Raw genomic sequence first — 22,975 nt, 5'->3', positions numbered from 1 at the left:
GAGGTGTTGCAACATTTGTACAACTAAAGGTATTTTTATATGCTCATATATATCTGTATCTACCCACAAAAATACATATATGTTTTTTCTACAAGAACTCACTGTGTTGAACAGAAAGATCCAGAGTATTTGCGCATTGCTTCCAGGCCAAGTACTACCAGATATTTTGTTGTGCAGATGTAGAGAGTGAAAGCCAGATTTTCTCATCTAAGACAGCTTTCCCTCAGATATACTCTATGCACTCTGCCTCCTTAGCAGGTCTCTCACAGAAACCTGCATAATTTCTTGTGCACTGTATCACTACAATAAAAAAGGAATGTGTGGAACGGGGAAGGTACATACACATGGTGAACAAAAGCACTCTGCAAATGTAACAGGGAAGTTCACTCCTACCATCAAGGACACCGTGGCTGCAAGGGCTCACATTCAACACTCTCTATGTGATCCTTTTAAAGTGATATTTACAGGCTTCAAGAGTCACGTACCAGTGTAACAGATAAGAACATGCCTTTTGCTCCCTCTGCCAACCAAGAGCTCTACAGCTGACCCAGGCAGCTATCAGTGCTTGTAAGTAATTTCATTTCCATTGTTAACGTTGGCAAGCTAACAGGCTGCAATTTTCCCATCACCTGAAATCCACTTGTGTTGGCTGTTTGCCATCATAAAATTAAATTGAGCATAACAACATTAAAAAAAATTAATATTTGCAATCACATTCTTAAAAAAATTCTCATTGTGGGTTGTGTATCAGGGACTTGTGACCAGCAGCAATATCCTCTAGCACAGGGTTGCTACAATTTGGACTGTATGCAGAAAAAAGGTGAATTCCCATCCTTCACATGTGTCACCTCTCCTGCAGTCACTTCTGCACATGAGTATAGTCTGTCACAGGGTTCAAAGGAGTCAAGAGGATTAAACACCAGAGCAATAGCTGCCTACAAGGTGAAAACCTTACATTTAATCTCTTTAAAAGATAACACCTGCAAAGGCTCTCACACACACCTGGATGAAACAACACTTACTAATGGCAATCCTCAGACACAAATATTGAGACTCAGGTGAAAGGAAGCGTCAAACATATCCTGTTACAAATGGTGCAAGGCTGTAGGAAGCTTGAAGGTCTCTCTTACAAAGTTTACAGCATTCAAATACAGACATGTACACAGAAGCCAGGGCCCTGTTTGCTTTCTTTGTGTAGCAATGGAGATTGCTGCAGAAGCCTCTGCAACTGAAAGAAGTGATGCATTTGAAACTGATTGTCACCTCACACGCAACGCATTCAGGTGGATGAAACAGACCAAACACAGTGACATCATGAGAGCAACACCCAGGGTGATGCTGGCAAGAAAACCTCCAGAGAAAACTCGGAAGAAATTTATTTTTGCCCCCCTGCAGGTGAAATTGTGACTGAACATGGGCCAATGTGGCATATATTACACACATACATGTAGAATATTCTAAGCAGCTACTCCCAACAGCATCTGAACATTGCTGCTCAGACAGACCAGTGTTCCACACTAGCGTCATTGCAACCATTCTCCTATGGCCTTGGGCCTTCCCAAACTCTGCATTTCACACAGGCACTGCCGGCACTGATTGCCCAGGGTGCCCAAAAATACCCTGAGAAGAGGCCCAACACTGCACACACACCTCCCCAGGTGCCAGACCTCCCACTGAGCCAGGGTCCAGCCCATGGCTTCTGGGAAAGGCTGGGAAGCAGAAGGGACTGGATTGTCCTCCCCACACCTCTGCCAGTGAGGGGCTGGGTCCCGTACAGAGAATGAGGTGCCAAACTTTTTAAAAATCCAACCCCAAAACATGGAGCCTCTGCAATGTCACAGCCATGCAACACCTTTGTATTCTGTGAATCAGCTAATCAGGAATGGATTACCCACATGAAGCATGCATAGAAGCACACTGATTTTGTGGGTACATAGGCACCCAAACCAACTTTCTCTGTGCGTGCTGGGCAGAGCAGACTGCTTGGTTTAACTTTCATTTTTAAAATGTAAAAATATAACTTATAGGAAAGGAATTTTATTTAAAAATATCTACTTTAAGTTCCGAGTCTGTCTGAAAGATTTTGCTTTGAAATTTCAAAGGAAATTCACACCTGAATACACAAATAAGAAAGTATGAATTTTTGAGGCAAATACTCTGCTATGAATATATAGAAAATTGTTAGACAAGCAGAGAAAGGATTAGGATAGAAATGGAATTAACATCCACTATTTTTGGCTTAGCTTCAGATAGCTTATGAGGGGATCTAGGCTGCTTTCACTAATTCCACTGAACTACTTTAAAGCAACAAATGTGTATTTTGCTATGACTTATGATTAAAGTTTTGACCTATTTAATGCACCAGTAAATTTAGTCTCAAAATATTAAATACAATGTATGTTATCAATTGAAAGACATTCACTGTAAATTGACCATGATTCTAAAATCCTTCGGTATTTTTGTACTCTGCACACATACTTTAATTGAAATTTTGACAATACGCTCATCTTTTAGTTGGAAACTCTTTCCCCTTGTCTCATCTGTCCACGTAAAAAGTCCTTTTCCCTCTTTTTTAAGAGCTCTCGTTTAGTACTTTGTTACTATAGGAAGTTAGCAGACAGTGAGGCAATGAGAATCACCTGACATGCTGAACAACACAAGTTAGCTGCAGAATTTGGGAAGAGTCAGAGAAATGCAACACTATTTACTAGAAATATGCATGCATGGCCAGACACTTCTCTAAATCTTCCACAGTTATTTTTTCTTTATATAACTCCAATGGTCAACCCACAAGTCAAGAAGATTTGTAATAATGACTGCAACTGTGTTTGACCCATCTTCACTTGGCTGATCATACAAGAAAAAAAAATTTTTTCTTAATTTTATGCTTTCAAAATCAGCATCTGACTGCAAAAAAAGTCATAAAATCAAAGCCAGTTTCAGGGGTGAGAGCACTAATATGCAAATGTGGAATTTGGAAAAGGTAAGCAATCTGATCCATACCACATTTTTGGATGATGATTTATTTTTGGATGCTGACCAGGACCCTCCATTGCAGCATGAGCCCTTTCAGAGAAGACACTTTCTGACAAGAGTTAGGGGGTTGCAAGGTCTTTGTCCAGAATTTGCTCCTTCATTTGCATCATTCTGACCCTGCTGTGCAATAATCAGCCCCGCAAAGCAAACACAGAACTTCTGCAACACCAACCTCCAAGACAAACACAATTACATTTTATACAAGAAGAATAGTGTCATTTTAATTAACTTAAGGAATATACTTGAATAGAAGGCTGCTAGATACAGGTTCTTAATTTATTTAATCTTATTACAAACACCATGGTTATAAATTTGAAAGTTAAGAGCAGTATATGGCTAAAATGATGGAACTTTAATTACACCCTAAGGGCCAGTGGCCAGCCATAAACACTGCTGACCCTTGTCTGGGGCACAAGACAGTACTCAGGAAAACCTGCATTGCTGCCCAAACATCCAAGCTCCCTCAGGTACCAGAGGCAATTCAGTATATTCACACTGGGTTCTCCTTCAGGCCTGGTATTTTATAAGCAATGTGGCTTCCTTACTGCAATCCATGACTAAACTTCTAAGATACATGTTTAATGTGGCAATATGGCATTAAAAAGAATATCACCTAATATGATACTCATTTCTTTTAGAGCTGTACCAATTTTACAGAAACTTATACCATAAAAAAAAAAACCAGTGTGCTTTTGTCTAAAAATTGTCCTTGCTTGCCCACATGGAAAACTACTTGCACAAGATAAGAACGATCTGTTTTGCTTTAGACAAAGATTGGCATGATAGCATTAAGAGATCTGATGGCCTCTCCCTAACTACTACTACTACTGAAGGAAATAGTTCATTAACAGTAATCACTAACATCTACATTGGGGGGAGTCAAACCACTCGAGAGGCATTGGCAAAACAGGATTAGCCATGGTAAAAAGCTTAGAGATTCAAGTGTCTGAGATTAGGAGTTTTGTTGTTGCTGTTTTTAATTGTTATTTTATTTTGGTGAGGTGTAAGTGAAAGGAATAAGCAGAGGAGTTACAGCAGGGGAAAGGTATCACTTGTCAGGGAACAAAAAATTTTCTCTAAATTCTGTCAATACAAAAAATAATTTCTCTAAATTTGGTCAACTAGATTAATAAAGACTCAGGTTGAGACCCCAATCACTTAACCTTTAATCCATCATCTTTCTGTAGGCTTTCCATTTTGGAGTAGCATTATAAACAAACCATGCCTTGTTCAGTTTAATCTGCTAATGCCCTTTTGTAAATATTTTCTATCATCCTAAGTATTTCCAAGTATCAGCCAGATCTACAGGACAGACTGGCTTGAGCATCCAGAGATACCAAGAGACAAACACAAGAGGCAAGCGCACATTTTGCATGCAAAGGAATGGGGTCGTTTTCCAGTTCTGCACTGCAAGAGGCACAGGGGACAGTGGGGCCATGGCACTGGGACCACCATTCACATGGGGGAGGGCGAGTACACTTGGCAGGCTGGAAAACATGAAAGCAGGAGAGCTGCGACCCACAGTGCTCAGCACTGCCAAAGCAGAGGTCTGGCCCTTACAAGGCCACCGGTCACAGCCTCGTTAGTTTCTGCTAATTACTGCTTTGGCTGCCAGGCTTTCCTAAAACACTTCTGTCTTTTGCCTGTGCTGTGCCGAGCACATTGGGCAGGTATCTCTGCAGTGATTGGTGACAAGACTCAGAGAGAAGAGCCCCCTGTACCCCAAGTGTTAATGAACCCTGGCTCTCTGCTTCCTGAGGGCACAGCAGAGATCTCTTCCCCAAACACTGAGGGTGCCACGGGTGCCCTGGTTCTTCCCAGTGGCCTCAGCAGGAGATAACAAATACCACAGGAGATAACAGATACCGCATTAGAAAGTGGATAGATTCCAACATTTGCCCATGCATCCACCTCAGTGCGGAACGACAAGGCCACTGGCACAGAGTTATCCCAACAGCTTAGCAGAGCCATGCAGGAAGGTCAGCATTCTCTTTTAAGGACCAGGGACAGCCTAGAGCCCCAGCACAGCCTGAGCAGAGCTGACAACTCTGAATTCTAAAGATAAAAAAGACTAAAATGAAAGTGCCAGGAGAGAGGAGCCTGATAAGGGTGAACCAAAGGAGACAATTTCAGTGACACCTTTAGCTGAATTCCAGGAAGGACAATTCACAAGGCCGTAAATACATTATTGGAAAATCAGAGAGAGAAGCATTCTGTCACAAGGGAGGCATGTGTTGGGACACTGTTGGGACATCCCATGTGTTGGGACACGACACCACCACATGATTTACTACTGCAACATGCAATGTCTTCTTTGCCACCTTTTTTATTCAATCATCTCTCCCAGAAACAACTTCAAAAATCTCTTGGACTTATCTTTTTTTAGCAGAATTTTATGAGCAAAACATTACTCCTACTATATCTCCATGTGGAGATCTGCCTCAGCATACAAACTAAGCTACAATATACCCAACAGAGATATTGTACAGTCATGTTTTGATGCTCACTTTTACTGTTTGACAGCTCACTTCTTTAAAGGTCATCTCTTCAGTTAGAAGACTTAAAACTTTAATTACAAATTAAATATGACGACACGGTCATTTAATCAGCTGTTTTCACCAGCTGGGGCTTAACAAAAGTCAAATACAACGACAGCAGGCAACATTGACCTAGAATCATGCTTACAGTGAATAGTGCATGCCTAAAGAAGTGGCATATTAATATAATTGTCTTTCTAGCTTAAGCAGAACAGAATTAAGCAAAATGAAACTGTTAATTCAGATGCCAGCATTATGCTGCTAAGAATTCATGGCTACTGATATCCACTGGTATTGCAGAAGTCCTGTGACAAAAATATTTGATAGTTTCTTTAGGAATTCATCTTTAATGTAGAAAATATGCAGTGGCCTATGCGCATTTGGATTTGTTTCAGAGACAGACCCTAGTGAGCCTTTTCCTCTTCACAGCAAGGGCTCAAATCCTATTCCTTCACATGTTCCAACTTGGAAGAGACAGAATTGGTCTAGTGTTGAACTCCCGCTCTTCAGAGCTCCACTTTTGTACCCACTCTTCAGCCCTGAGCAGACCAGCTTCAAAGCAACCCCACTGACCTGGAACTCTGCAGAAACACATGGCCATAGCTTTGCTCAGTAAGCCTCTGCCTGTCAGAGGCCCAAGCCTGCCAACTGTGTGAATCACAGCTTCCTGGGCAGCAGCATGAACTTAAAAATCATACAGAAAGCCAGAAGCATGCTTACAGCCTCCTTCCAATCTCAGAGTACAGCTGGATATCAGTGCAACCTGCACAAGAGGCCAGCAGTTTGCACATCCAACAAACTCCACCCAAAGGGGCTAAGTGATTCAAATATCTACTTGCAAATTTATGTGTTTGAGTAGAAAATATTCAATCAATAATTTTTGCTGTTTGCTCGAAAGCTTAACAGCGACAGTTAGAGGGAAGGCACGAACTCAGCTTATCTCCCCTGCCCTATGGGCATCCCAGCTTTGATGGCACTGCACTTCTGTGTGAGGGCAGTGGGACACCCCTCCCTGCCAGGTGAGCACCCCTGTGACAGATAAAGCTGTGTCCCAGCCTGTGTCACAGGGTGCACAGTCCGTGAGTGTGCTCTGTGCTGGCTGCAAGGAGGCAGAAAAGCGCAGAGCTGAGCGTGTCTGACGTGCCCAGCCTCCCCATAAAGCTCACTCCCTTGCCTCAGTGTTGTGCCAACAGAGATAAAAGCTTTACAACCAGCTGCAGTGGCAGACAAAGGAAGCCCAAATCTGCCTTAAGAATACTGAATATACAAACATAGCCACAAGCACAGCAGCTTTTCATGTTCACATATCATCCTTAACTGAAGGATGGCAATTCCTACAGCAGCATCAAGCAGCAATAATGGTGATAGAAACAAAGGTCTCCAAACATCTCCAGAGGATAAAGACAATAGATTTAGACAATTGGATTGAAGGATGCTTTGCCAAAATAATTAAAGATGGCTCATTATTCTTCAACATGTGATAGCTGAATCTCTTTCCTATCTAGAAAAATCTGGCAACTTACCTAGCAAAACCTGGAAATTTACCTTTATTGCTTGTTCCCCTGTTTCCCCCTGTGACTGAAGACCATACAAGGGCCACAAAATCCCCTTCAATTCTTTATTTAAATAAGAGCATTTATGAACTGTATGGAAAACCTTGGAGAAAAGAATTCAAAACCACAATCCATCTACCTGTAGAAGCTGCTCTCAGTAGTGGCAGAGAAAAGACTGACTTTGACATTGTGGACTGACATAAAACTGACTTCCAGAACTGAAAAGCCAATTGCTCAGTAATTAGAAAGAGGAAACAATTGCTTTCTAATTCTGTCTGTGGTCACTGACATAGTGTATGACCTTGAGCAAGTCATTCCCTTTGTGACTCAGTTTACTCATCTGTGACTCACAGATTAGATGCAGAAGCCCCTGATGTAGGTATTTAAAGGCTTAATTCATGATTGTGAAGCACTCTCAAATCCTAGAATAAAAGATATTAAATATAAGATGCTGGAGATAATGTATTCTGGCCCTCCTTTTGTAATATTTGGATTGGAAGAAATAAATAGAGCATCTCTACAGGAAGTTCTTGTTGCACTTGCAGAAAACTCACCTTATCAGTAAAGATACCATCTGTGCTTCAGAAGCATAAGTTTAAAGCACCCCCTGCAACTTTCCAGCATCATGAACACAAGTAATCTCAAGGATTTCAAATACTCAAACTCAGCAGAGTTTCCCAAATTAGGTGTTGTATGTATACAGTCTCTATACAATATGCGTGCTGACAACATGTATATTGTATATGCACGGTGTATTAAGTAGCAATGATTAATTATTATAAGCAGCTTCATTAAACTTTCTAAGCAGAGTTGTCACAACTGCAGACCACGGTGTCTTGCAGTGCCACATGCACTTGTAGGCTTTTATTTATTGTGGTGAATTTCTCACGAAAAAGAGATTCTGTGACTAATTTAAGCCTTCAGTTCACACTGCAAGCTGTCTTTTATATATCCTTAAGCTGGAAAAGAGCTGGCAACCTCTATCCAAGGGGCTGAGTATTGAAAAGAACTAAAAAGGGCACTAGCTAATTGTGTTTCATAGCATTAAAAGTTGCCATTGTAGTATGAGGTAGCTTTAAAACTATTTAAACAAGGAATATGGCAATAGGAAGTTTTCATTTAAAACTTGGTGTTTTGTCATAAAAAACCAATATGTCAAAGTGCAATTTCTGTCTGTCAGAAAAGCAACTGTCCCAATTCATCTGTGGTGGAATCAGACCCATGTGGGGAACTATTATCTATGGTTTTCAGAGAACATCTGAAAGGGATGGAAGGGAACACTTCCCTACTCTCTCAGGACTGAGAGGACAAAAACATTACATCTTGGCTAGAGGAGAGCCCCTGCCTCCCAAGGCTTGATACCAGAGACTGTAAGGAGAAAAAACCCAAGACAGAGTAAATTAACTGCCAAAGCAGCAGACTAAAGTTTGCAAATACTTCATCAAATCCAAGTATGTGAAGGAGTTCCTCTAGAACTAATGTTTACACCCTATGTAAACAAAAAAATTTCCCCTCCTCTTGGTTAATCTCAATCATAAACCAAGCTGCAGAAGTCTCCACTTCCTTGTTAACATGTAATAATGTCAGAATCACAAAGTTTTGAGGTATAAATTTGAAACAACTCAAGAACCACAAGACAATTCAGTTCCTGTCATCATTCAGGTTGAGGAAGATCCCACCTGTGTGACATGGACAACTAGAGAATAACTCTTCAGGCATCTGCTGTTAACTGCTAGCAACAGGATACTGATTATAAAGAATAAAGGCTCTGCTACAGGAATTCTTAGCTTTTCAGACATTGGTTTGACCATATTCAAGACTCACACAGACAGAACCCTAAGAAATCTGGTCTGACCTCATAGCTGTCTCTGCTTTGAGCAGGAGACTGGAATGGATGAATTCACAAGGTCCCTTCAAAAATGGCTTTTTTTTTATTCTTTTCATAAATACGTGCTTTTATCCCTCAGTGCCAATGAATGTCATGTACCTTCTCAACCTGAGAAGCTGAAATGTGCAGCCATTTTGCAATCCTGAACCACTTTTAATTGATTTGTGGAACCTGTACATTTTACTGAAACCTGAGCACCTTTTACTGAGACAGGAATGACTTTGGAAAGGAAGCACAAAGGTGATCTATAGGAAAGAGACAGTGACTGCAAAAGTTTCTTTCCAATCCTCTAGCACCTCTGTTGTTACTAAATCAAAATCATGCCATCCCTTTCACAGTTTAGAGGCCATTGAGAACCAAATAAAACTGCTATAACTGTTTTTCCTTGGTGTTTCAAGAAGACACTGATAAACACTGAACTTTCCCAGCAGATTCTCTGCAGAAAGCAATAATTTAAAAATTCTTAAAAAAAAATAAATCAGTTTATGAGAGCTAGGGTGGCTTTGTGCATTCATCATCTCTCCAGTTTCCTTGTCAGGGCTGCTTAGCTTGAGCTAGAAAGGAGTTGGATCTTTCCCTTCAGCTCAGATGAACTGGTTTCTGTCAGTCTTCTGCACTGTTGACTGGAGTAAAGCTCTGCAAGTCAAATGAAGGTCTTACAACTGCTCAATCCCATTAACCTTCATTTGCACACTCAGGTGTGCCCTTGCTAAAGATTAATTAGCAAATATTCTGCAGATGGAGAAAGACTCCTGCTCCTTTCTCTGCTTTGTATTAAATCCACACTGTGCACAAGTCAAGCCATCATTTTGCAAGAACTTCCCCACACAGGGACAGGCCGGTTTAAAGGTGATCTTTCTTACGAAGCTTTTTTTGGTGCAGAATGATGCTTGGCTATAACTCACATACCAAACTAGGAAAGATCTGGCTGATGTCACCTTCATTTCTTTGGCCTGACCCAATTCCCATGCTCTAAGTGCACCTACCTAAGCAGCCCCAAAGTGATATTTTTTGTGGTTCCTGTTGCTTAAGATAATTGCTCAGAGTGGAACTTTACTCTGAAGAACTTTAACAATTTTTCTAAATGGAAGAGGCCATCTTCTTCCCAACAATCTCAGGAAATACTCCTAAAGGAGAGTTCCTAACATGCAGATGGACTACAAGCTGCATAGCTATAGATTAATTCGATTGTGATAAGGCATCCATAGGAAATATTGCATCAAATGATCTTAACCAGAGAAAAGCTCAGCAGTGTCTTTCAGTTCACTGCCTTCTCATTGTATCCCCTGTGCAGATATTCCTGACCACTGTACTCCAACATTTATTTTAACATTTATTTTCATTCTCCCCCTTATTTTGCTTTCACAGAAAAGATCTCTCTCTCACAACTGAAATGCTGCTCCCAACCCCATCAGAAAAAAGAAAAAAGGCTATTGAAAGTTTGTTCAATTCACACCTTCCAGAATCTGAATAACCCAGAGAGATACTGTGTATGCATACAGCTTTACTGTTTACACCAGTTAAAAAACTCTTATTCCTGTACAATGAAGCTGCAAGAATTAACTAAAAGGCCAGTGCCTGCAGTCCCTATGGCGTGGCTCATGGCCATGGAAAATGATATAAGGAAAAAAAAAAAAGTTCAAGGCTGACAAGGAAAGTAAAATACAACATCATTTGCAGCCTATGAATCCTGCTGGACTGTTGCTCTTGGGCCAAAATGGTTTGAGACTAGAAGCAATGAAATAATGCACAAACCTGCCAAAGATACTTGCTGCAGCAAAAATATTGGTATGATAAGAAAAATAAGAATTTTTTTTTCTGATTCATTGGAAAAAATACTTGCAGAACAAATACTATTAACAGGTATCTTTCAAGTCTCTAGCATTGGAACTAATTCTCCTAGGCTGCATTCTCCTGCAAAATGTGTAACAGTTTGCAATATTCAAATACAAGGGAGCAGAGTGAAGTACACTCCATCCTCATCTAAAAACATTAACTCCAGGGCAAAGGAATGAGCAATTTAGTCTCTCTAACCTCCAGGAGAGTCCACTGGAGAAGAAACAGGACATTGTTGCTGTTCTACTCAGAAAAAACCTGCCTGCAGTCAGGTGTAACATTATCTCACTGGTACAAGCAAATACCTCTGCTCACCTGCAGTGGTTAAAAGCTACCTCAAATTCACCCTTTGTCATTGCCCTAACAGAAAGAAAGAAATAAAATCAAACTTCAGAACTCTAATGATCCTCAATAACAATTCTCCTCTGTTTTACCCTCCCTCATACCTCCTTATTTTTCAAGTGCAGCTTGAATACACATAGTTTACAATGGAAGGAAAAATGTGGACTTGACATGGTTATCTGATGGAAATTCACCACATTTTGTATTATAAACTAACTCTGACACTACAAGGCCATATACAATTTACTGCTCTTGTTTAAGCAGCCCAAAACAACTGTCAGATAAACTAAATTGCAATTCCAGCTTTCCCTGGAATACAGTTAAGATAAAGTGTTTGGACAATAAAAGTCAACAAAAGCCAGTGAATGGAGAAGTATTTATGGAGTAACCAAGACATGGCATGAAAACATAAAGCCCTCCTCTAACCCACCCTCCTGAATGAAAACTTCTCAAAACCTAATTGTTTTGCACAGAGACTCCATGCAGAGGTCTCTAAACTCAGATCCCACTACAGTCAATGTCCTGCAAACATTCAGACATACACTAAAACATGCAAACAACCATCTGCAAGCTTTCACCAATCTCCTGGTGCAGGAAAAGCACTGATAGTTTTGTATTTTGTATGAGATTATTACTTAAAAGCATGAGTCAATGGAAGAGAGGTAGATTTTGATCTATATAAGGTCCATCTCACTTATCTCTGAGATCAACATCTTGCAAAATGTATTTATTTTATCTTTCCTTTCCCATCAGCTTTCATGCTTAGAGTTCTCTAAATGGAAATAACTGCTTGCTCCCCCTCCCTTTTCCCTCTTCCCCTAAAATCCAGGAGTGCATCAGCATAGACTCTTGCTTTAATCACAACACATACAGAAAATAGTCTTCTACTTCTAAGGATTCTGATATAAAATATTGATCTAGTGACAATAAAAAGCCAAACCAAATCAAATTTGGGACTTTGGGAAAAACATGTTTTGGTTTAAGAGAAAAATTTTATTTGCCATTTTAAATAGCAATTGACCATTTATCTAGGAAGGTAAAGTGCAAAACAAAGCTGATATGCAGAAAGCACTGAAATATTCCTCACATTTCTCTTATGTTGGATATTCCTAGGAATTTAAAAAATATGTGATACACATGGTGGAAAACAGGAAAGTACACGATTCTCTGGCACATTAGTACTAAAAGGCAGAAATTTAAAGCAATAAAATTTATACTTTTCTCTTATTTTTAGTATCCAAACACTAACATGCACACAAGAGATAATCAAAAAGCATCTTCATAAACTCACAGATGTGCAGGTGAACAAGCTTATGGGGTTTTTCTCCCACAAAGAAACAGTGACATGTATACTCTGGAAATATTTAGCAAAAGACAAACACATACACATGTAAGCGAAAGACATCAGCACAAAAAAACCCACCTTCTACAGAACTACATTAAATTCAATTAAAGCTCGGAGTCACAGTTCCTCATCATTTCAGAAAAAGAGAAAGCCACCATTTCCTGGGATTTTCAGTGCAGCTATCAACCCCCTGCTGCCAAGACAGCACTTACAGAAGCCTTGGTCTGTCTCTGTGCAGCTCCTCTCCCTTCCCTTCCTCTCATCTGCTTTGTTACTCTCCTGGCAGAGCGGAGAGGACTCGGTGTCCTTACAGGAGACAGAGAACTGCCGTGGTCCTTACCTTCCCCCCACTCAGAGACTGCACATCCAGCTTCCCTGCACAAGTTACTTGGAGGGTATTTAAAAACAGATGCTCAGAAATCTGAGGAGAACAAAAGCCCAAGGAGTTCAGATTTCCTCTCCTTGATCCGCCTGATGCTGTTGACACTAAGGTGAGCATATGATAAGGGGAAGGAGGTGGGATTGCCAGAGAGCATCAAAGGCAGGAGACTGGGAGATGGGGTTCCCTCTGCCTCGACGTGGCACCCCTTCCTGGCTCCCCCCTTGGCTGGAGAGGAAATAAAATGGAGCCTAGGAGGGAGGGAGAGAGATAATCCTGCAGCTTCATCTGATTAGAGAAACTGGGCCTGTGCAGAGCTGGCAATGCCGCCAGGGAAGCACAGGGAGGGGAGGCACACGGGGCAGGAAGAGGAGGAGCACAGGGGGAGGAATAAAATTGTAAGGGTTAAAGGAAAATTATAAAAAGTATACAAAGGAACTGACTTCTGGGCCAAGGCATCTTGGTATGTGAGGGTATCAGCCTTCATATAAAGGTGAAATCACCAGAAGGAAACACCCATTGCTGCTGGCAATGTGGAACAATCAGAAAGTAAACAAATCAAACCCCAAGCCCAGAATGCATCTGTCCTGTGGGCACAGACTGGGAACAAGGATGTATCCATGGACTGCAAAGAGTGAGATTGTTTGTGCTGAGCAGGGAGAAGTGCAAAAAGCAGTATGCTACAGAGAGATTCCAGATTCTGCCAAACAGGACACAATTTAGAAACCATCTTCTATTGCAAGCCATTTTCCAGAACCTGTTTCCACTTACTTACACACATCTTAGTTGAACCAAAGTGACTTCCAAGGAGCTCGTGTCAACACACATCGTGGAGCTCGCAGCTGAGGCTGCCCTCCCACAAGGCTCCCACTTTTGCCATCCCCCTCTCCCACACCTGGCACAGGTATTTTTGGGCTCACGTTTGCCCACAGAGTGTGGCCATCCCCACCCCAGCAGTACTGCAGCCCTCAGGGGATCCCAGGCTGCCGGAGGCTGTGCCAGCCTGCCCTCCCTGCAGCGCTGTGTCCTCGCCCTCAGCCTGACACAGGGGCTCAGCCAGGCATGGGCAGGGTGCTGAGGGTGCTGCTGTTGGGTATCCCCCACCCCATCCTCACCCAGCAGGAATATCCTGCCTTGAGGAGACAGGCACACAGCTTCTCCAAGCTGCCAGGCGTGACCTGGGGTGCATCAGGGAATACCAAGGACAGATGTGACCAGAGGAGTCCCATCCCCATCCACAGTGGCCCATTTTTGTACAGAATCTCCTCTTTTGCTCACCTTTATGAGGGGTTACACTCAGTCCTTTCCCAAGGATCTCTCCAAGTTTCCACATTGTGAGCTGCTTTTATTCCTTTCTGGCCTATAACCTCCACTTAGAACTTCACACAAGGGAAGGTGGTTGGATCTCTAATGGAGCAAGGCGAGCGATGCCAAAACATCTGAAAAGAACCCTTTCAAGTCCTCTTTCTTTCTGTTCAGGAAGCAGTTAATAATTCTTGTAAACCACTCCAGCAGTTCTCGTTTTCTCCTAGTACCCTCCTTCACCAATACCCTCCTACCAGGCCTAGCTCAGCTGAGAGAGGGATCAACACCCCTCCCCAGTGCTTTTAGGAATGTACAGTTGCTCCCCGAGTCTTCAGAATGGGCTGCAAAAACAGTAATTTCCTGTGTGCTTCCAGGCTTTGTTCCTAAGATGCACTCCCCCACAGACTCACTGAGCAATCACACCCTCAGGCTGCAGGTCAGGAAGCATTTCGGGGGTTAAGAGCCATGCACGGGTCAGCAGCAGCTTTCTGGCTGCATTATTTTACCTGCCATGTGGTACAGCAGCGAGGCAGAGTAGGCACTTGCAGTCAGCTCTTTGTGCTGACCTTGACAGCCTTTCTGCCAGGCTGGAAACAGAAGTTCCTTGAACCTGTCCCTTCCAGCACATCCTCATCAGCATTCCTGCTGGCCCAGGATCATGCCCAGGCAACTCTTCCCATCCCATGGTATGGGACTGCAGTGGTGCTGCAGGGAGAAGGCAGCTCTACATCTTCCTTTTTCATTCCAGCAAAAGACCTTTGGCTGACATGGTGACACACACCCCTGGCACCTATAGCTACTCCAACATTGTTCCAGTGCCAGTGGCAAGCCATGGAGCAACTCAGGACGACCCTTCCACTCCAATGCATCTTCCAAATGAGTGTCAGGTTGCCCAAATGACATCCCAAGAACATGTAAAAGACAAAATGAGAGGGCAATACTGCACTTAGCTTTTCCCCTAAAGGGTTTAGGGGAATGAAGTTGCAGGGCTTTCTTGTCCCAGATTTTCTCTGTCCAGCAAGGTTCACTAATTTCATTGAAAGCATCAAAATGTGCTTACTGGAAGACACTGGTGACCAACTTTCACATCAACAGGTCACAAATCTGGGCATCCATAATGCAATTGGCATACAGCTTTCTCATTCTACATTTTTTGATGAGAAAAGGTGTTAAACTGCCTCAAATTCAGATCTGGAGAATTTATTCTTGTATCTTTCTTTAAGAAAGTTGATTTTTAAAGGAAGCTGAGAAATCAGTAGCCTACAGATCCATTAGGCCAAATCCAGACAATGCTGATGAATTTCTTTTGAGGAGAAGGACAGCATTATTTTTCACAATAATGATTTCAGAACTGTTCTGTCACTGTGGCTGACTAGCATTCATGTTTTCCTGAGAACTCCACCCAGGGCTCAGACATGTGAGAATGTGTCTAATTCCATGAAATTAAAGCCCTATGCCCAGCCATGGAAGAAAGCTTTCAAAATTACTGTTTACTGATTTGGGTGCTTGAGCTCATACGAAAGCAAGCCACCAGCCCCCTGACTTTGAGTCACCTGGTGTGAGGAGAGGCAGTCAGCTCTGCTTGCCTGCTGAAGGAGGGCACCACCCAGGCAGAGCTGTTGGATCTGCAGGCCAGCTTTTGCCAGTCTCCATCCAGGCAACCAGGGATTCTGCATTCAAGAGAGAAGTCCAGCCCTAACCCAAAAGCCCTTTATCTAACCTAAAATCCACTGGCACACTTTGGCCATCCACTCCTCTTCAGAAGAGGAAATGGGGTAGGGAAACCATCCTGATTGCTTGGTGCCTCCTAAAACCAGGTACTGAAGCCCTCCTCTCACCCCTTGCCATTTATAAGCCCACAGTATTTTCTTGCACTGCCAGGTCTGCTGTCATTTAGAGCAACTTTGTCCTGCCAGGTGGGTGACCTGAACCCACCCAGACTGTGCCTTCTGAACTCCTCCATCAGCCCTGAACCTGCTGAGCTCTGCTGCTCTTTGTGGGGCAGGTCTGAGTGCCCACAAACACTGCCTGCATTTTGTTTACATCTCTGTCTGGAGGCTCTGCATGGAAACCCCCCAAGGCTGATATTTGTTGTCTGTTGATCCAAAGCCACTTAAGCCAGTGAAACTGCACCTTCCACCAGGCAGATTTTATCTTAATGCATTTCTGGGATATGTTCTAATCTTCCACAATAAGGCAGCCCTCCAGGAACAATATGCTGTCTTGTGGGTAACACTGCTCATTTGCCTGAATGTCATCTGCCACAGCCAATTTGGATCAGGTTTTGGATTTCTCCATTGTAAAGCATTTTTGAATGTTTCTGAAGAATAACAGCCCCTTAGCACAGTCTGGGAGAGCCTTCAAGATAATAACTAATGCACCATGGGCAAATTTAAGTTTTTCTATGCCTATGACCAGTCAGAAGCTCTCCACTCCAGATATTACTTTTCCCTTATTGAAATTGGCATTCTGTATGCAGTACCACTTTTCAGTTTTTGCTTATTCTCAGACACCTAAAATAATTCCAGTCAGTCAGGGGTAGGAGCAAGCATAGCAAGTGTTCACATACACACTCAAGGCAACTGAAATGCACTGAGATTGTTTAAAAACAGGAAACTGACCATCACCTTCCATTTGACATAAACAGCAGGGTTATTTCTAACGGAGTTTTATAAAGAAAGCAATTCTGTCAGGTAAGTGATATCACATTAACTTCAAACTTTCCAACACATCCCAATTAATCACCACAAATATCATTCCATGAGGCTATGTGCCACATGTCTAACACATCTGTCAACCTAATTTGTCTACAAACACTCCATACAGAGTTTTGGGTATAAATATAAACACTATGTAGAGTGTTTCTATCCAACAAGCATCATGACAAGTTCTGCTTTTTGTGCCTGGGAGAAGACAACTGCTGGTTAGACATCCCAATTATAGCAGGCATGGTCTCTGAATAAGCCTCTATTCTGCAATTTTATTTTTTCTCTGGAAAGGAAGATGATTTGTGTGGGTTTATCTCAAAGTCTCCATGAAATCTGCCAGGTCACCTACATTTATCTTCATTGGGAATAATGCTGTAACACTACTGACATGACTTTTTTCAAGGAGCAACATAGATTCACTTCTCTTCTTTGCAGAATTAATCTTTTTGAAAGCTGTCAGAATTTTTAGACCTGTGAAAACTGGTGGTTTTGAGCTCTGTCATCTCCTTTCTTTTTCATCTTGGATATAAGAGCAGTTTTCTCAACAAAGCAGACCAGTTATTTTTCCTTTATTTTACCTTGTTACCAGTTAGCAAGGCAGCCCACTGATAACAATCAATCTCATGTACTTCAAAGACTTAGCAAATCTCTAAAAAGCCCTATTTTTAGTTTGGTTATCAAACAAATAGAACGGTAGCTTATGGAGAATGAAAACAAGCTCCCTTTTTTAAGCATGTTTTGCAATAAGCCAAAGATGATATTGCACAAAACCTTACATCTCCTCTTAAATCAGGGGAGTATCACATGGACACTCTGCTGCTCTACTTCTCCCAGATGTCATTTCCTCCCATGCACAACCACTAGAATGTCTTCCCTACACTTCTTTAATATCCATTAGCAGAAAGCAATAAATAATTGCACCAAAAAAAAAAAAAAAAAAAAAAAGGCAACCAACCCTTCTAGCCAGTTTTGGGGTAGCTTTAAGCTGCCTTTCATGCAATAAGGGCTTTGGCCTTTTGATAATTTAGTCACATGTTCAGCTTCGCCCTGCATTTGATTGCTAGTCTTCCATCTGTTCTGTACTCAACTGCAAAGGAGGGAAGCCAGGACCACATAAGCAGGCAGGGCTCCCAGGGCCTGCTTCCAGAAAAAAAATCCCACTACAGAACACCACACTTTGAGAAGGCACCACTCATTCTCTCCTTGTGTGACTTGCCCACCAGGACACTCTTGCAAGTTTGAATCTTTTTTATTCAAAACTACATTCATGTAGATACTAAGTGTCCTTGGTTTACTTTTGCAAATAGTGTCATTAAAAAAAAATTATTTGGTCTTTGAACAACAAAGTATGAGAGTCTGCTGTAGATGTTAACTGGTGCCCAGGGCTGAGGGCTCTGAACAAAGCCTGCTGTAGAGAGAGTTTGCTTTTCTTAATGGGAGTTAAGCATCTAAATAAAGACTTGAACTTTGATGCCTCAATTCCCACATGTAAAATGATGAAATGGGACCAGCAAGAAGCTGGGGAAAGTGCAAAGCAAAACACTACACGAGAGGAAAGCTCTGCAGACTGGGACATAATTTGCCTCATGCAGTTTGAAAAAAACGCAGCTCTGCAGCTCCAAGAAAGGCTTTGTTTTCCCATGTGACCTGCAATATTCCCAAACAACTCAGACCACAGCCATCATAATGTCTCATGGCCTGCAAATCAGCTCCAGTCCACTCAAAATTCCTAATCCAGACTCCCTTTCCCTGGACAACAGGCCTGGGTAACATATCCATCCTCATTTCTTCCCCATGCAGCAGGAGCTGCTAATCCTGGTCTCCCTGACTTCATCCAGGATTTTCTGAGGAGACAGTATAATGGAAGGAAGAGGGGCAGAGGCTTCAGGAAAGTTGGGGGAAATTTGAAGAGGGTCTGGATCTAGTCCCTGGGGCTGCCTATAGAGAACCAGTCACACAAGAGGCATGATGATCCTTGATTTAATGAAACAGACAGAATTATTGTACAACCAATACACCAGAGTGACATCCCAAATTAGACAAGAGCTGAGAGCAGCCCCACTGTATACTAAATAAGGCTTTCTGCACTAAGCCCTAGATTTCAAAGGAGCCCCACAGCAAGAGAACAATGCTATTTCAAATGTACCCAGTGTCAGAGGCAGTCCAGCAATATGGAGTGTAAGCCCCAGGCTAGCTCTGCCTGCAATAATCTGCAGGCTTGACTCTGTGACAGATTGAAATGCAGTAATAGTGTTTATGCAACTAATTCTTGTTCTAATCTATTAGTTTATGTAACCTTTGCTCATGGACATACTGACTCAGAGGTTTCAGGAATCTAAAGAAAATCTCCTTTAACTCTCTCCCATCCTTCAACCCCTGGTTGCCCAATAAACAGGTTGTCAGAGATCTTGTTCATTCTCTTTGAGAAAAACTATGCTGGCAGTGGGAAAAAAAGGTATCAGTTAAATTTCTCAAAACCAGTGGTGTTTTTCCCCATGCATACCAATGAAGTCATGTCATAAGCTCACCTGTGATGTGCAGGTGTCCTTCAGGTTAGCATTTCCAACCACAGCGTGTCCCATTTGAGACCGGGCTGGGAAAGGCACAGCAATTGTTTGCTTAGCTCCTACAGAGAAAAAAAATACTGCTATCTAGCATTTAGACTTCTTTATTTTCTTCTGAGTAAAGCAAGGCAACAATACCCGTGTCAATGACACTTATTCTTCCTAGCTTGAAAGATTTATTTTCATCTCTCTCATATTTCTTGTATTTCCTAGAACATTCTCACATCTATTTTAAGTCAAGAGCTAACCACAGGAACAGTGTGCAGAATTCCCTCTGCAGCAGTCACAACTCTAGTGATTACCACACAAAACATGCCCACATCAGCTTATTTGATCCCTTCCTGGCTAGGCTCTAACATAGAGTTTTGAAAGGATTGGAGTCAGATCAACCCTTTTTGAGGTTTTTTTTTTGGGTTGTGAGGTTTTTATTTTGTTTGGAGGTTTGGTTTTGTTTTGTTTTTGTGGGGGTTTTGGTTTGTGCAGGGTTTTTTGTTTTGTTTTTGGGGGGCTTTTTTGGGTTTTTTTTTGTTACTGTTTTGCCTAGGTTTTTTGGGTTTTTTTGTTGCCACTGGAATAGGTCACACAGCTGCTGCAATGTTGCCCTCATGACACTCGTTAAGTACCCCAGAGCTGATTTAATTTCTAACCCTTAGTATCGAGGATTCCTACACAGAGCAAACCTGATTTATATCAACTGCAACCAAAAGTATTTGGAGCCAAACCCCACGGTATTGAGTGTACTTAGGAGACATCACCATGTATTTTTGATGCATGCTGGACACTACCCGTACTAGATAAATACTCTGTAAACGGATCAGGCATTCCTCATTACTTGTTGCAAAAGCAGGGTAAGAATGGGCAGAGTGCCTGTTTCCAGCAAGTTCCTTTGCAGTGGGATGGTGCCCCAGTGGATTCCTGGTCACGCTGAACCGTTTGCTCCGGCAGAGCCAGAAGCTGGGTCCCAGGGAGGTCGGGCAGTTCCAGCACGGCCCTGTGGGGCCCTTTGCCAAGGAATTCCAGCAGGGACAGCCCCAGGATGGCGCCCGATGGCCACCTCCTGGCCACTGGGCAAAGACAAAGGCATTGCTTACCCATATGAAAGAACGACTTCATTATATGAAAGGTTTACTCCTTTTTTCCTACAATTAGCATTTAATTTTTTTTTCTTACATCTTTCACCCTCAAGATCTCCCTACAGTCCTTCCCAGGCTTTTAAGCAACCTTTAATTCTTTGTAAACACAAAAATGTATGGGATGACCCCTATAAATCTGTTGCTGCTAAACAGAGAGCAGTTTTAGGTGCACTGCAGAAACATCTTTACCTTAGAGCAAACGGATCTACAGCTTTCAGTATCTGATTCCAGATGTAAATGCTTCCAAAAAGACACATCACCTTTTGCTCTCAGTTAAAAGTTTGCATCCCCTAAGGCTGTACCAGTTAGGGCTGTATTACACATGGTGTAATTGCTATGCCACACACACGATTTTGTGCTTCCCTGCAAACATTAAGATGGATTAGTGTCTAGAGATTCACCTGCCTGCTCAGCAATCCCTCCCCACTTGTCTAATTCACATTATGTCTGGCCTAAATTCATTATCCCTCAGCAGAGAGGGTGAGGCTTAGGAAAAACTGTCTAAAATAAACACCAGACTTGCCTTAGAGCAACTCCTGTTGTTCCCTACAGCTGTGTGAGCAGTTCATTTTTCATGTGTACACATACAATCTTGCAAGGCCCTGCCAAAGTTACTGAGTTTAGATTACTCTTATCAAGGCTGGGAAGTGAACAAAACTGGAACAAAAAGTCAGATATTGCCTCCAAAAATCTTTAAAACCATGCAAGCCAGAGCTACAGAAGTAGTTTTCTCTGTAAAAATCTCTACTTGTGCATGTTATCTCTGAACCTGGAGTTTATTAATAAAGGCATTTTAAAAGGAACATTTTGTATTCTTATTTTCTTAAAACATCAACAGCCAACTAACTTTCATAATGCAATTTACATTACAAAAAAAAACTCTTGCAACCATAAGAACACATTCTAGTAAAAGCAAACCTGAAATTCCTATTCTAAAACAAAGGAAAGAAAAGTCATTAGAAAAGAATAAAAGTTCATATTTTTCCATTTTGCTTCACACATCCAAAAAAGTCACCTTTAAAAAACTTTTTGGTTTGCTCTATTATTTGCACTAAAGTCCATCTTTGGCCAGGAGGTGGTGCTATAGTCTATAAATTCTGTTGTTAGGCAACACCAATAGCTAAAGCTTACTAAAAGCAAAAAGAAAAGGTAAAAAAAAAGAGAAACATTCTAAATCCTGTAGAAGTGCTGGCATGCAGACTTTACCTACAGATGCTTTCATATCAATAGGTATTCTGTAACAGTGCTAAAAGATTTTCTGAGGAGGCACTAAAATATTTGTGTCTGTCAAGGATTTCAAATACCTAGCAAAACATGATTATCAAGGCATGGAAAAAAACCTGTCATGCACAGCTCTGAGCAAGCTGTAACAGTTTTTATGTGGCCAAGGCTCTGTTGAGCAGCTCTGGGCCATGAGGAAACTGATGGAACAGTGGAAGCTTTTTGCAGCTCCAGTGAGAGCATTCTGTCTGCCTCTCCCTGAAGAATGTCAAGGTTAGCTGCAGGTCAGATTTACTGGGCCAAGATGAAATGCCAAAGTAGGAATCCAAACCCCATGGCTAGGTTAAAGCTCTTTCCCCTTCTCTCCTTTCTTATTTTGCTGTCTTTCTCCTCATGCCCATCTAGAAGCACCAAACATGGCATCATCTGAAGATTTTTTTCTTGCTGTCCATGTTGCCCTGTGTCTATCCCCATTTTCCACCTGTAATTTTTCTGGGAGAGCTGTTCTGGATTGCAGTCTGCTTGACAGTGACTACCATCAGCAGCCAAGCTGAGAGAAAACAATTGTGGAAGACTTGTTCCCTTCTGGCTGCACTTCCTCTCCCGTTCTCATCTTTTCTTTGGAAAGGAAACTAACAAGTGACTCCCAGAATGGATCCAAGGGGTATTTGCTAAGAGAGTAGATATTTCTTTCACATATTCCTTTCTGAAACTATCAATTATCCATAGCCTGCTACGGCCAAGAACTAGGTGTCAGACCAAGGCCAACAGCAGATTGTGGGAGAAATTCTTATCTCAGTTACACAAGCGTGGATCTGGAGGAACTCCAGTTATTAAACAATCTATAAAATTAGGATAACAATAAGTATTATTTCAAAAAGGTTTGTGATGGTTAACTACCAGTAATTAATGCTGGTATAGAAATCAGGCAATGGTTGCCTGGAAATGAAAGGCACTATAGAAATTCTAAGTACTCATTATTTCTGCCATTTGCAATTATACTTTTCAATGTAATCTATTTGTTGTAGTCAGGGTGCCCATCAATGCTCCCTGCAGACCCCAATCTATTGTTCCTGAATAATTCACTGGTCTCAATAACAGCAGTTCACATTTAATTAGGGGAAAAAA

The 22,975-nt window shown here is 41.9% G+C and overlaps 1 protein-coding gene across 7 annotated transcripts in view; it reads right to left on the bottom strand.

The window, feature by feature from the left end:
- GPRIN2 (G protein regulated inducer of neurite outgrowth 2) overlaps nt 1–22,975 on the bottom strand; it is a 38,465-nt gene that overhangs the window by 5,471 nt on the left and 10,019 nt on the right. Inside the window, exon 2 of one of the 7 annotated variants that reach the window (XM_038140600.1) lies at nt 19,458–19,555. The exons of 2 other annotated variants lie outside the window; for them this stretch is intronic. The gene's annotated coding sequence lies outside the window, so the exon portion shown is untranslated. Of the gene's footprint in view, nt 1–12,615; nt 13,934–19,457; nt 19,556–22,975 lie in introns of those variants that run through there. 4 more of the 7 variants (XM_038140602.1, XM_038140599.1, XM_038140601.1 and 1 more) reach the window with 4 other exon arrangements.

This window comes from Motacilla alba, chromosome 6 (assembly GCF_015832195.1).
Source record: "Motacilla alba alba isolate MOTALB_02 chromosome 6, Motacilla_alba_V1.0_pri, whole genome shotgun sequence".
Lineage (NCBI taxonomy): Eukaryota > Metazoa > Chordata > Aves > Passeriformes > Motacillidae > Motacilla > Motacilla alba.
Note: the sequence above shows the minus strand (reverse complement) of the source record. Positions and strands in the feature narration are given on the sequence as shown.